The 14,965-nt window shown below is 46.0% G+C and overlaps 1 long non-coding RNA gene across 1 annotated transcript in view; it reads right to left on the bottom strand.

Annotated features, from left to right (window-relative positions):
- Positions 1–1,844: 1,844 nt before the first annotated feature.
- LOC129381628 (uncharacterized) overlaps positions 1,845–14,965 on the bottom strand; it is a 22,896-nt gene continuing 9,775 nt past the window's right edge. The window contains exons 2-4 of the long non-coding RNA XR_011891149.1: positions 11,169–11,246; positions 2,545–2,690; positions 1,845–2,450 (exon numbers count right to left, since the gene is read on the bottom strand). This is a non-coding gene — a long non-coding RNA (uncharacterized lncRNA). The remainder of the gene's footprint in view (positions 2,451–2,544; positions 2,691–11,168; positions 11,247–14,965) is intronic.

Here is a 14,965-nt window from a genome sequence, read left to right as displayed (position 1 = left end):
TCACTCCAATTAATGTAGAGTATGCCTTTGTGAAGGCAACTCCTAACCAAAGGCGACAGAGAAGCGTAGCTTATGGTTACGGTGTTAAAATAATTTTTTTTCCTTTTTAGTCAATCCACCAACCATGGAGCACGCAACCCGCTTCCCCTACCCTGTGCAGTGCTGTTGAGGTGTCCTCCTTCGAGAGACAGTTACGGCACTGCACTTCTCTCTTCCCTTCACCTAATAATCACTACACACACACACCGATGGTAACAAGACGCTCAGCAGACGACGCGGCGTGGATGAGCACATCTTGAGGGGCATTCGGCCTTCCTATTGGCTGAAAATACGTGTGTCTCTCAGGAGTGTATCGTGGACAATGGCACAGCAGGTGGTCGATGTTTTCTTCCGTGCCACAGACCTCGCATGCTCCACTGTCAGTCACTCCAATTAATGTAGAGTATGCCTTTGTGAAGGCAACTCCTAACCAAAGGCGACAGAGAAGCGTAGCTTATGGTTACGGTGTCAAAATAATTTTTTTTCTTTTTAGTCAATCCAGCAACCATGGAGCACGCAACCCGATGGTAGCAAGACGCTCAGCAGACGACGCGGCGTGGATGAGCACATCTTGAGGGGCATTCGGCCTTCCTATTGGCTAAAAATACGTGTGGCGTCTAGAATGCTGCTGCCAGCCAGCTATTTTGCTCCTGGGCGCCGACGTCACATCCGTTACATCCGTTACAGGAAGTCAAGCGTGGACTCCGGTATAAAATACTTTTGTGTTTAAAAAAAATTGTAGGTCAATGTCAATAATACACATGTAGTTCTAAATTTTATGTCAGGCCTATTTCAGGAGCGCCAAGCTACTCACTACAGTGACATAATGACATACGACTATAGCCAGTAGTTTGAAGAAAACATCGCTTAGGACGAGACACGGGCTCACAATACGCCACATCTTGCTTCTTATCCTGAGCGCTGTTCCAAGGCTTTACAATTAAAGCAACCAAGTTTTTTTACTTGGTTATTGAAGCTGTTTCATGCACTTGTGCAATATGTACGGTTGCTGTACGGCATGAATTTCTTTTCTTATGCATTTATTTCTTTGGGTGTCTACTTGCAGCATTGCATAAGCTAGCCACGTTGACACGCGGTATCCCTTCCCTTCACCTTCACCTTTTTTATTTTAGCCTTGCAATCCTACAGCAGTGCAAAGTAGCAAACCCGGTGCAACCTGGTTATCCTCCCTGCCTCTCCTTTTCTTTCTTTCTGTCTCTCTCTCGAACTCCTACGTCAATCCTCTTCACTAAGACAGACTACGATCCGTTGTGTTGTTCAAGGACCTACTGAGGACAAATTAAAGCATTATCTTTCATGGCTTCGAACAAAATAAGCATTGATCACTTATGTTGGGGCTGAGGTGACGTAGAAAATTTTTCGTTGTGCGTGTTTCAACATTCGTTTGCAGCATAACAATAAAAAATCACTCTTAATCTATCAAGGCACGTGGAATTTGAAATGTAAAAAAATAGCGACGATGCAGAGCTGACACGCCTCTAGTTAAGGAAGGAAGGAAAGAAGTAGGAATAGGGGGGACGGAAAGGCAGGGAGCTTAGCCAATTCTCAGACCGGCTGGATACTCTGCGCTGGATGAAAGTTGTAAGTGGAACAAAACAAAAATAGAAGGTAATAAAAAATGTTATGAAAGAAAGGAATGAAGAGCGAAAAGGAAAGGGGATAAAGGAAAGGAAAATACAGTACTATGAATACGGCCGCTAGTGAAATTTTAGAAAGTCGGATACCGCAGCACATGAATAAACACATGACACGGTGATTTCTTGAAAGCCTCGCTTCTTATGCGGGACAACATGGCACCGGGAAGTTTTCTACAAACTTGTGACGCACAAGTAACACTCAGCCCCAGACATGTGAAACGGTAACTCCATCATGGCACTCTTAAACATGACGACAGACAGGGCAGAGAGAGTGGGCATTTCAGTTCATTGGGCTGTAAGAAAAATAACTCTACCAAACGAAGGTGCAGTTAACGCAATGCCACGAAAACCTCTAAGGGCTCGGTGGTCATTTATTGTGGGCTATAAAAACAGAACTTTTGGTTGGGATTGTTCCGTGTCAGCGAGCAACAGTATTTATGAACCCCTGGCATTCGCGACTGTTGATAATGACTCGCATATTGAAATACTCTTCTCGAAGTGGTGATACCCTTGATAGGCTCTGGCGAAGTAAGGCGGCGTGAGTAACGGCTCTTCCAATGTCAGCTCGCAATAAAGATGCCGCGTCAAAGCGATACCGGAATAAAGGCAACATATCCAATGCGGAAAATACTTTGGGTGCAACAAAGATCTACAGTACACAGTTACCACCATCAAGTTTCTTGTTAAGAGGTCAGCTGCGGGGCAACCAGCTCGGTAAAACCAGCCTGTAATCTTGTATATGCTGTTAGGTTTCTACAATGGTCATGTGCACACAGTTACGCCAATGAAACAACACGGAGTAGCGGTAGCAAAAAAAAAGTTATGTCATTGCTGTTAGTAGACTCACCAAAAGCGTTGGCATTGCCTAAGTTGGCTTATTTGCTCTTTATTTTTCCTGTCTGATCACAATATTGCACTTTAGCAGTCATTCGTTTCTTCAGCCGGCCACGTTGCCTTACGTTGTCGTGCCTTTTGCGTTGCCTCGGTCTCGATCTGCACTGATGAAAAACAATATCAGTCGCACATTCAGCTGAAAGTGTAAGTGTAACTTTGAAAGTGTAATAAGTGTTTGAATGTCCTACACAGGTCACATCGTTTCGTACAGCATACCGTCACAACATTGTCAGCTTCCGACGTCACAGCAAATTTAGTTTGTAGTGATTAGGCGGGAAACAAGACAAGTTTTTTAACTGCAATAAAATGAACTTTCAAGTATTCACATTTACTAGCTCTACTGGGTGTAGAGCGGTGTACTGCGACGCTCCTGCAAACTTTTAATGATACTCTACGTTAAGCAGCTTCGTTTTACATAATGAATTCAAAAGTGGCCCTGACGCACACTACTCCTGGTGGAATTGTGAAAAGAGCTACCCTATAAACGCGTGCTTTCCCATATGATTCTATCCGACTGTGTAAATGCAGGATGACTGAAATCATGAAATCCGCTCTTTCATTATATTGCTGGTCGTTCGTTCCTTGTACGTAGAATGTCAATAATTATCTGCAGAATCTTTAGCATCGACTTCTTCAACAGGCGTATGAACTGCGTGGACCAATTGAACTGTAGGTATGAATACGTAATTTCGTACACATACGCGTGCATATGGCAGCTTCTGCAACATTATATTTTGCGGGAATAAATACATCATTTCTACAAAGTAAAAGAAATCTTTTTTTTTTTACCTACCAGTCCTAATTACCCAAAATCGGGTCGCTGATCAAGCATACTGAAGAAGGAAGAGTCAGCTTAGGCTCTTTTCTGAATGACGCCTCGTTACCAGAAAGATACGCCAACTTCACAGACACTTCCAGCGTAGGCGGCTACACTGTTTATTTCAGCGCACTGCGTTCTGAAGACGGCACCAGACATTTTATTTCATTGGGTTCGGATTGTATTCTTCCGTTGTCACTTCGGACAACCATGTTTCCCTGCGCTCAATCCGGAAGCACCCATTAAACGGTCCATCACGTCCATTTGCACAGAAGCGCAGCTGAGCAAATCTCTCATACTTTGACAGTAACATTGCCATGTCGCACACACTAACATAAGAATACGAAATCTAGGCACAATGTTGCATAGTCTTATGCCACTACTCAAATCACTTCTACTTCCCTTAACCGAAATTTATTAAGAATGCGGCGAGGAAAAGGCAAATAAACACGCTGGCATGCATGGCAGAATCCGTAGCAACTGTTCCGTGTCTCATATTTTTTTCTGCTCGAGAAGGCGTAAAGGCAGGGCTATCCGACAGCGGATCATATTCTTCACTCATTCTCGCTCATATTCGCTGTAGAAGCCGCCAACGTCTGCCTAAGAGTATTCGTGTAATCAGAAGAACTCATTAGGCTGAGCTATGGTACAGTAACATTTTTTTTCCGACACACTAAACAAAGGCAGAAAAGGTAAGTTCATATTTAAAACAGCGCCAAAAAACACGGACAAGGGAGGACACAGGACGAGCGCTCGTCCTGTGTCCTCCCTTGTCCGTGTTTTTTGGCGCTGTTTTAAATATGAATGATCCGTACCAACTAGTTCGCACCCAAACCAATCTGAGAAAAGGTAAGATTACAACGAAAATTAAGAAAGTACTGCAGGAGACAAATATACAAATTCACTAAATTGCGTAAATCACACCGCAATATAGTGCGCGGGCATCGCTAATCACACAACGCATTTACAAGAAGACATGTATGGCATACGCTGTTCCCTGCGTTTTGCTATTTGCAGGCGACAAATTGAATTGTCTTTCACCAACACTTCTGGACAGTTAGCATATTTCCAATCAGGCATAGAAAATTCCAGTGTTGATCACAGCTGCTAATCATCACATCACCCAGGAAAGAGACGGATTGTTCGAGTGCATAATTTTTGCCAAATAAAAAATTAGGACAATGGAATCGTTGTTAACGACCCTTGATATCGTCATGCCACCTTTCAACTGCATTTACCGGACATTTGTATCTTCAATGGCAATGTTGCGAAACCTATAAATCAATGTAGTGTGAATCTAGTCGGAAGATGCCATCAAAACATGAATGTCGCTATGGACAATAAAGCAACAGAGTAAACGCATTTTGACTGTGTGTCTGCTCTAACTGCAATCATGGAAAGGCGGTGGCTTAGTGATTCGCCGCCTTAACTTGGCCATGTTGTCTATGATAAGCTTGTTCTTTGGATCGAGAACCAGGGCAACTTGGTAGTGTCGAAATGCTCCTCGATAGTCACTCTACAGTACAAATTCAGATGAAGCATATTAGGGAATCAGAAATACCTTACAACACTTACTGTGAGCCCTACCGCAAGTGGGTGTCGAGAATATAACAATGATATAGCAGGGCGCAAAAAATATACCTGTATCTACACGTTCATGTGAATGCATCCGCAGATAGCATTCCTTATGATACATTCTACTACTGACGTTAGCATTAAGTTAGCAACAAGATTTGAAGAAACAAGAAACATGAAGCCAACGACTAGAAGTAAAGCGTTTGAAACACACCTGTTATATGCTACCACATGTTGCACTAAACAAAACGATTGTTGGCAACCAATTAGACTAATTCGAGAACAGCTTTATCCCAGTATACAGCTGCCAGTCACTGAGCTAAGATAAAGTCAGTTTTTCTACGTCTTCGAGACTCGCCTGCCATTATGGAAGCATATAGAGTCAAAATTTAAGTTCTTTCTGTTGGAAGACGAAGACGAAGTGATTCCTTGACAGAACGCTTGTGCTTTTGTCTCCGCTTTTTCGCTTTGTTTCCCTGCATTTCTGGGAGCTGCCGCTCCCTCCTTGCGGCAATGGATGAAGAAATCTCCGAGGACTTTCCTGGTGTGCAGCCGTCAGGTCGGCTAGCGTCCAGGAAACGTGGAAGTGCGTCAAGCGATACAGACAGCGAGGCCACTGAGATATGTTCGGACAGCTACGACTCGTCGGACGATGACTTCCAGGTCGTAATGAGTAGATCAGCGAAAAGAAGACTACTGCAGGCATCTTCGTCGCCAAGTGCTTCTACCGTGAAGAGTGCACCGCTGCGCTGGCCGCACACTGTGCTCTTTATGCCCGTGGACCCGGCGACCAATTTGCGGCTCCTCAACAGGCAGGTCCTCTCTTCCTTACTCGAAAGAATCGCACCAAATGAAATTAAAGACGTGCGAATAAACTCGCGGAAAAATGTCCTGGCAGTTGATGTGCTACATCGCAGTGCCCTACAACACCTACGTAATATAACTGATATCGACAAGGTAAAGGTGCGATCAATGATCCCTACAGGCGGCGATGGTACTGCGGGCGTCATTTATGACGTCGACGTAGCCATTCCTAATGACGACTTGCCAACGCTGATAAAGCCAACGACAGAAGGCAATTTGATTACAAGGATTTCCAGATTGGGAAACACACGCTGTGTGAAGATTTTGTTTGAAGGAGACAGCCTTCCTTCCCACGTCAAAGTAGGACATGTCCGCCATCCAGTACGACCTTTCATACCGAGGCCCCTCCAGTGTTTCAAGTGGTGCAAGATTGGCCACGTGAAGGGTGTCTGCGTGAACAGCGTAGTGTGCCCGCGGTGCTCTGAGTCCCATTCAGAAGACGCCTGCAGCGCACATGTTCTAAAGTGCCCTAACTGCAGAGGTCCTCACAAGGCCTCATCAAAGGATTGCCCGCGGATGCGGAAGGAACTCACGATTCTAAAACGCATGGTGCGCGACAATTCAACGCATCGAGAGGCTGCTACCGCTGTTCGGCGACGTCGGCATCGGCACCGAAAACGTTCAAGAAATTCCGCTACTGCAGATAGGTACACGCTAGCTACAGTCAGAAGGGCTGCCGCATCTCCACACTGCGCCACCAAGACAGATACAAGGAAAGCGAACAAAGAGGAGAGGCTCGCCCGTCCTGAAGAATGGCCTGAGCTACCGAGGGCACAACTCCCTGCTAAGTTACCTCAAAACGCACCGACTTCAGCGGCTTCTGCAACTGTTGAAGCGATGCTGGCTGATGATCTCCAGGTCATCAACATTCTGCGGTCGCTCATGAGTGCCATTCGCGTTATACTTACCAACATGAAGTCTTCGTCTGCGCAAAGCGCACTACAGGTGCTGGACACTTTGAGTCCAGTACTTGCAGCTCTTGGTTAAAATCATGGCTCTCCAGAAGCCGTCGTTTCGTGACGAAGTCCGAAACGCGTCGATATTTCAGTGGAACGCCAGAGGACTGAAGTCACGCATGTCGGACTTTCGACAGTTTGTGTTCACGAATAAGTTCCCAGTCATCGTCATCTGCGAGCCCCTATCAGATAACATCAGACTGTCCGGGTATGAATGTTTCATGTCCGCCAGCAGCAAGATCATCGTATTTATGCGACGTGATCTTACGTATGTCCATCACCCAGTGTCGCCTGACCAAGAAAACCAATACGTCTGTCTGACAGTGAAGAAAGGCAAGCTCACTTTCACATTAATTGGAGCCTACATATCGCCCTCAAGTCGGTTGGACTGCGAGAGATTACGGCGAATCACCACAGCGACTCCGCAGCCTTTGGTGATTACTGGAGATTTTAATGCCCACCACCATCTCTGGGGAAGTTCTAAGATAAACTCGAGAGGCAGAAGATTAGTGTCATTTGCCTCCGAACAAGAACTGTGCTTGTTAAATGATGGAAGCCCCACCTTTCTACGTGGAACTACCTACTGTAGCTGCCTGGACCTGACCTTTGTTTCACGCTCCTTCACTAGAAAGGTCAGGTGGTTTCCGGATATTGAAACGCGGGGAAGTGACCACCTACCCACTTATCTTAGGGTTGAAGGGTTGACGGACTCCAGGTTAGCCGCCGTCACACAATGTATCGACTGGCCAATGTTCAAGTCAATTGTCGAAGACGGCTGTCGTGATGACTTGTCCACTAGCCTAGAGGACATCATAAAAGGTGCCCTAGAGGCTACGAAACATTCGCTTCTGAGAACGTCTACACGCACCGAATACGACATTGAGCTAGGGAAGCTTCGCGCAATTCGTCGTCGTGCAGAGCGAAGATACAGGCGCACGAAGTCTGTACATGACTTGAGGTTGGCCAGAAGAACTCAAAAGAAGATTCAGCGTCGTATGGACAAACTTGCATCACAAACATGGAAATCATTCTGCGAATCTTTGGATCCACGAAAACCATTGTCTCACATATGGAGAACTGTTCGTGGTCTCCGTGGAACCCCTCAGCAGCGCCACCCTTTCAAGTCTTTGGCCCTTCACCAACAATGCAGCGAGATTGACGTAGCGGAAGCTTTCTGCAGGAGGATTGCTGGTGAAACTAGTTGCGCTGGAACATCGACGCTCCGCCACTCACCGATTTCACGCGACTCCCGCATGGATAGTCCTTTCTCCATGGACGAGCTCGAAGCTGCACTGGCCTTGTGCAAGCGTTCATCTTCACCAGGACCCGACGGTATAACCTACCGTGCCCTGTGTAATCTTGGGGATGAGGCTCGAAAAGTGCTCCTGCTCCTGTTCAACAGCTCCTGGCAGACAGGTACGGTTCCCCAAGAATGGAAGACCAGTCGCCTAATTCCACTGCTCAAGCCTGGCAAGTCGCCTGTAGACATTGCATCATACCGACCAATTGCGCTTGCCAGTTGCATCGGAAAACTAATGGAGAGGATGGTTCTAGCACGGCTAGAATGGTACCTCGAACATTACCAGGTATATCCACATGCAGTGTCCGGTTTCAGGCGTGGCCGTTCTTCCATAGACAACGTTATCGACTTGGTGACGTACGTCGAGCACCAGAAGTCCTGCAAAAGATTATCTGCTGCCCTGTTTCTGGATATTAATGGAGCGTACGATAACGTAACGCACGAAGCGATTTTCAACGCGTTAGAGGCAGTAGGACTTGGCGGCAAAGTATATTTTTGGATAAGTAGCTATCTACATGAGAGATCCTTTTTCGTACTTACCGAGGATGGCCCGACCTCCCAGCATTACAGTAACCGTGGGGTGCCTCAGGGCGGAGTACTCAGCCCAACGCTCTTCAGTCTAACACTCCTTGGACTCACCGACATCCTGCCAGGCACCGTTAGGCTCTCCATCTATGCCGACGACATTTGCATTTGGACGTCGGCTGTGACGCGACTGCAGCTTCGCGCGCGGCTTCAAAAGTCAGCTACTTTAACATCATCCTACCTTCGAGAACAAGGACTTCGTATATCACACGAGAAGTGCGCAGCGGTGGCATTTACCAGGAAATCAATGTCTCCATACGTGATATCCGTCGACAGACACATCATCTCGTACAGCACGAGTCACAGATTTTTGGGGGTGGTCCTTGACAAAAATCTCTCCTGGACCCCTCATGTGAATTATGTGAAAAGACGCCTGACAGGAATTTGCCATATGTTTAAGTTCCTTGCAGGAAAGACCTGGGGAGTGCCAATACACTCTATGCTGCAACTGTACAGGGTCCTCTTTATTGGATTCCTGCGGTACAGCCTACCTGTCATGTCCAACACCTGCAGAACTAACCTGAACACAATCCAAAGCATCCAAGCCCAAGCACTCAAGATATGTCTCGGTCTACCGCGGAGTGCGTCAACGACTGAAGTCATTGCAGTCGCTCAAGATTTCACTATTAGAACGCACATTAACGTTGAAACAATGCGTGTGCACATAAGACACGTCGCCCGGACCCCTACCCACCACCTAGCAAGTCTCCCAGTAGATAGGCCCCACACGACATTCAGTGCGACTGTCTTCGCGCACCGTGCCTCTTTCAGGTCAGGTTACACACCTGCGGCAAGGCCTTCTATTCCTCCATGGTGTATGCGCCGTACTCAAGTGAACCTTACAGTCCCAGGACTTCAGAAAAAGTCGGACTTGCCATCATCAGCGCACAAGCAACTAACTTTACTTCTGTTGTACGAGAAATACAGCGACTGCACACACCTCTACACCGATGGATCAACTACATCAACCAGTTCCGGCGGCGCTGTAGTTATACTAGCAATGAGAATAACCAAGCGGTTCAAGACTTCCCATGTCACTACGTCTACAGCTTCAGAGCTCGCGGCTCTCCGCGAGGCGCTTCAAGTGATAAATACTGAAAGTCCTAGAAAATGGGCAGTCTTCTGCGATTCAAGGCCGGCCTTGCAATGTGTGCATTCATTTCTCCGACATGGGAATCACGATCAGCTCACGTGCGAAATCGCGGAACTTGTCCATCACTTAGGAGAAAAAGGCCATGATATCTCTTTTCAGTGGATACCAGGTCATTGCGGTATCATTGGTAATGATGACGCCGATAAGGCAGCTCGGACGTCAAACCAAGAAGACCGCTGCGTCCCCATTCCGCTCTCAAGGACCGACGCCGCGAGACAACTTGGCATTCTGGCACGCACGATCTCCTTAGCAGAATGGAATACCGTACATACAAGGCGCACAAGACTGCACCGACTAAACCTATCACTTCAACTCAGACCTCCAGCTGGTGTGCACCGGCGTGAAGCGTCTCTTCTGTGTCGGTTATGGATTGGAGTGGCCTTCACGAATGCCTACTCAGCCCTAATTGGAATGGCTGATAGTCCTGCATGTGATGTTTGCGCATGCGAGGAGAACATTGACCACATATTGTGCCATTGTCCTCAATTTCAAGCACAAAGACAGTATTTGTCCGACACATTGAGGAGACTAGACCATCGTCCTCTGAGTGAACAGACAATATTAGAGCACCGTCCCGACCGATCATCGGCTCAGAAGGCAGTGAAGGCACTTTTGTGTTTTCTCAGAACTTCTGGTTTGCTCGAGCGACTTTAACTGAAGTGCTGTCCGTACACGTACCTACACCTTCTCTCCCTTCTTTCTCTTCCCCTTCTCCCTTCCCCCAGTGTAGGGTAGCCAACCAGACTATTGACTGGTTAACATCCCTGCCTTCCTGTGTTCTTCTCTCTCGCTCTCTCTCTCTTTCTGTTGAGTTCACTATTTAAAAAACTGGACTTTAACATGTAGAGTATATGCGCAATGTTTTAAACCATTGTGTGATAAAAGCACACTGGCTACACAATGTTGCATGAATATTACAATGCGTTTTTTCGTCCTATGGACGTTCTTCGATGGTATCCGACTAGACTCCGGAGCTTCAAGTCTAGATGTAGTCAGTGGTTTCTGTGGCTCGAAATGATAAGCAATAATACAAAACACCGTAAATGTTGACCAGCATTTAGCTTAATGCATGTGTCGAAGTTGCTGTGATATTTCCTGTAATAACACCCTAATACCCGTGTCCGAAATACTTGGCATTTACTGCCACGTGCATTGGTGTCGCCCATCTTTAAAACCACGGTAATTTTATACTCAGGCGGCACACGACAGGGACCGTAACATAAATCTGCGTACATTTTACATGAGGCACTTTATCGAATAGTTCAAATTTGCATGCAGTGCTCAGGAAGAAGCACTGTCACCTAAAGGTCAAAGTATGGGTACTCACCTCTATGTGCCTTATCACGGCAAGGTTCAGATGAGCATGAGCGAGCTCTGGATTGAGACGAATAGCCGCTTCGTAACTCTAAAAAAGAAAAGCAACTTGTCGTTTCTAAGTTGGTCCTTTTCACTGTGGTTTTTCTTTGCAAAACAAATATTTCTAGTGCTAGGAACATAAGTTCTTGCACATGCTTTAACTTCAACATATCCAAAAGCACAAGAGAAAATTGCTTCCTTGCGAATGGCATTGTTGTTACATTCATTTCTAATTCACGAAGACAGATATAGACGATACATTTTCTGAAAGCGGATTACGCCTCTAATATGACACAACATAATAGGCACAGTAAACGGCAAACAAGATTGGTTCTGCCATGCGAAAATTAAGCTGCGGAACGTCTGTCTTCGCATAACCAACGAATCATTTTTGCAACAGTTATTACTATTAGAATACAGTGCAGGACGTTTGTTTTTGCGGGAAATTACCGTATTGTATCAGTGCCCGAATCCACAAAAGCTTCCCTACGCTAAAATTGTAGGTCACAGAGAATTCCAGCTACTCTAGATGCAAGACCTATTGTTAGCGCAGGCGACTGTCCAATGGCAAAGAACGCTTACGAAAGAAAAAATTTGTGAATCGTGCAACAGGATAGAAAAATTTCCTGGCCGCTGCGATGTCCAATTGGTACCCGAGCGCTGCGTCTCGGCTTCTATCTCGTGCATGCAGACTGGACTCCGTTGACGCCGTGACTGAAGTAACCCGCCTATCTTAATCTCATTTCTTATTCACAATTTTTCTTTCTTTTTTTTCATAAGATGGGCAGTAGCACAGTAGGTGTTCTATGGTTTCCTCGACACCGCAAGGCATTGCACTCGGCGCTATCAAGACCTCTGCAGAGCTCTCAATCAGCTAGATGGAAAGCCGTTCACCTTGAACAAGATCTTGGGATCATGGCCTCGCATATCACAGCTACAAAAGGCCACAAAAGCGCTGCTGCGATATTTGAAAGCGACCAGATTCAGTCAGCGTTTGTGATCCAGACTGAGTGACCGACTGATATCTCCAGTGGACTTTCTCTTCTATTAATCTTTCCGTCCCCCTTTCCCTTTCCCCAGTGTAGGGTAGCCAACCGGGCTCAGTCCTGGTTAACCTCCCTACCTTTCATTTATCATTTTTTTTTCTCTCTTCTCCTTATTCACAAAGAATACAGTGGTTGAATGCGCGTAGTGTACTCATGAGTGAAAATGAATTGCTTGCGGCCGTCTCCGCAGAAGCTGTTATTTTGTCAACCAGTGCCCGAGGCTGCGGCCGGTTGACTGGCTCGCAAGTTGCCGTCCTGCGGCGAATGCGTTTTCGCAATTTCTTATACGATATGCTTGTGATCACGTGGGCCACTCAAATTCGCATTTTTCCATCGCAAACAGCCTCTGCTAAGCACATTTTTTGTTATACGTCTTCCTAATGAGTTACCTTGTTTGCTTGAGGTGCGATACGCTTGAGTGTTGATACGATGTGCCTCTGTCTCATTCAAGTAAACGCGACTAATGGGCCCACGCCACTTTTTTTTCACAAATGACAGACGACACAAAGCCAACTATTGCGGTTCCCCTAAGCAATCGTGTCATTTGAGTGGCATAAGTGGGGAAGAGTGTGATGATGATAGAGGGATTAACAATTCTGTAACACAATCTAGCCTTTCAGAACGCATGCAAGCAAATAAAAAAGCGATTCTTTATTGTGAACATCACTAGAAGAGACAGTAGCAATTTAAGGTTGACAGGTTAGGAGCACGTTCATACAGGTATCGTAGTTTTCAGAGTCAAATGCTTGCATTGTTTTTCTTCAAATTTTCTCAAGTTGCTTTCGAGAGAAAGTTGTTTGAATAGGTTGACCTCAACAGCGTTCTCATCTGCCTCGACATAATGAGAAGCTCCGCTACAGCTTGCCAATGTGGAATCATGACGTCCGGCTTTCTTCCTAAATAGCAACCTGTGGGAGGATGGATCTTAGAAGAAAAAAGAATGTTTCCAAGCTTTTATGAAGCGACGGTACACCAAGCTATATTTTTAGTTTAGCGCGTGGTACGATTATACTTCCTTCCGGCGCGCTAGCACAAAGCTAGCGTTGCTCCTTCGACGTACGAGACTTATCCTTAGGCAGCTTACGCATGTCCCTATCTGTTATGAAAAAGAACAAATAGAAATAGCCGAGAACCAATCCTCTTTCTTCAAAATGCTCACAACTGGCATCCTCCTGAAGAAAGACTGCACTGTGCTCTTCTGAAGTCCAAAGCTTACTCACTGTATTAAGGCGTCCATGAGGGATTCTACTCCCAGAAGGTGCGGTCTCTAACAAGTGCGGCTTCTTTTTCCGCCGAATGTCTCAACAGAGCCATTGTGCTTGAACAAGGGGCATGCGCTAATGCACGAAACTGCGGTGTCAGCCCCAAGAAAGCGTTAGCGAGGTTGCTGAAAAAGCGTGCACCAATGCGCGTTATGCTTTCGCTTTAACCTTTCTGAACGAGCGCGCGCACACGTCAGCAACATTGTGGACTTGTAAACGTTGCACTCTGCTGGCACACTTTCACCGCTGCCAGGTGCAAGCTCATGCACGCTCAGCAACAGGCAGTAATCGAAAACGCATTGATCCGATAGAAACAGAACACGGGCGTTTCAACGCGATTTGAATTTTTTTCGGTTTGGTCGGCAACTGTGTCGTGTTTCTTTTGTTATTCCTTTTTATCTGCAGTCACTAACAGCAGAATGAAAAGACGATAATCAGGGAGTGGCTTAGTGATTTCGTAAAGCTTGAGTGCCCACACTTATGTGAATAGTATTGGCTTTGTTCGCTCTGTTTTCTCACTTAGCACACATATAGGAGCTGGCCTAACGGTTGGCATTGATGCAGATACTTCATTATACTGCTCTTCTGATGTCACATTCAAGCCCTGCACTTCATACCTTCTATTTGTTATGCACTGAGCGCGTGCTGTTATATACCGTGAATCCGTGTCGATCGCCAGAATTCTATGCTCTCGAACTCGGCATAGATCTATTTTTTTTCTTCTTTTGCTGTGGAAAGAGAAAGGGAAGCAGCAAATCAAGAAAAGGGAAGCGGTAAAATAATAATGAAGCGGGGGGGTGCCGCGTAAAGAAACAAATTTGTTAAAAGACGACAAAACAGTGATGCAGCTTGCGAAATGTCGCCTCGTATATCTGCGTCAGAAACAGTTCTCGATCGGGTTGAATTCAAAAATCGCACTAGAGTCATTGCGATATTCTGCAGAGAGAATAGGTAAGGTCAATGCGCGTGGATGCAGTATCGGTGTTTCCGATAAGCGGCGCCTTCTTCCGCACCGAAAGTTACCTGTAATGAGTGTGGCCAACCTCCAATATCGCACCATTGCCTGCGTCTATTCACTGACCTGAGCTTTTTGATCTCTGAGACAGGCGCAGCGTTGTAGCTATCATTTATGGAAAGTGTAAAGCAAAGCTTTGATGAACTTGTTTGACAGCACATCGAAACGGTAAATAAATCGAATCCCGCCGCATAGTCTTCAGTTCGACCACGAACTGAACAAAAAAAAGTTTTATATGTGCAATGAAAAGCACAATGCGTTGGCGGGCTAGTTGGTGCGAATCCATGAATACTTTGTTTAGCGCAAACCGACAGCGACAAGAAAGACGACAGGACAAAGCGCCTTGTTTTGTCGTCTTTCTTGTCTCTGTCGGTTTGCGCTAAACAAAGTATTCATGAATGAAAAGCAGTCCCGTTTGCACACAGAATCGAAAGATTGTAAATAA

This window comes from Dermacentor andersoni, chromosome 11 (assembly GCF_023375885.2).
Source record: "Dermacentor andersoni chromosome 11, qqDerAnde1_hic_scaffold, whole genome shotgun sequence".
In the NCBI taxonomy this organism is placed as follows: domain Eukaryota; kingdom Metazoa; phylum Arthropoda; class Arachnida; order Ixodida; family Ixodidae; genus Dermacentor; species Dermacentor andersoni.
The sequence above is the reverse complement of the archived record's forward strand: the minus strand, read 5'-3'. Positions and strand labels throughout refer to the sequence as shown.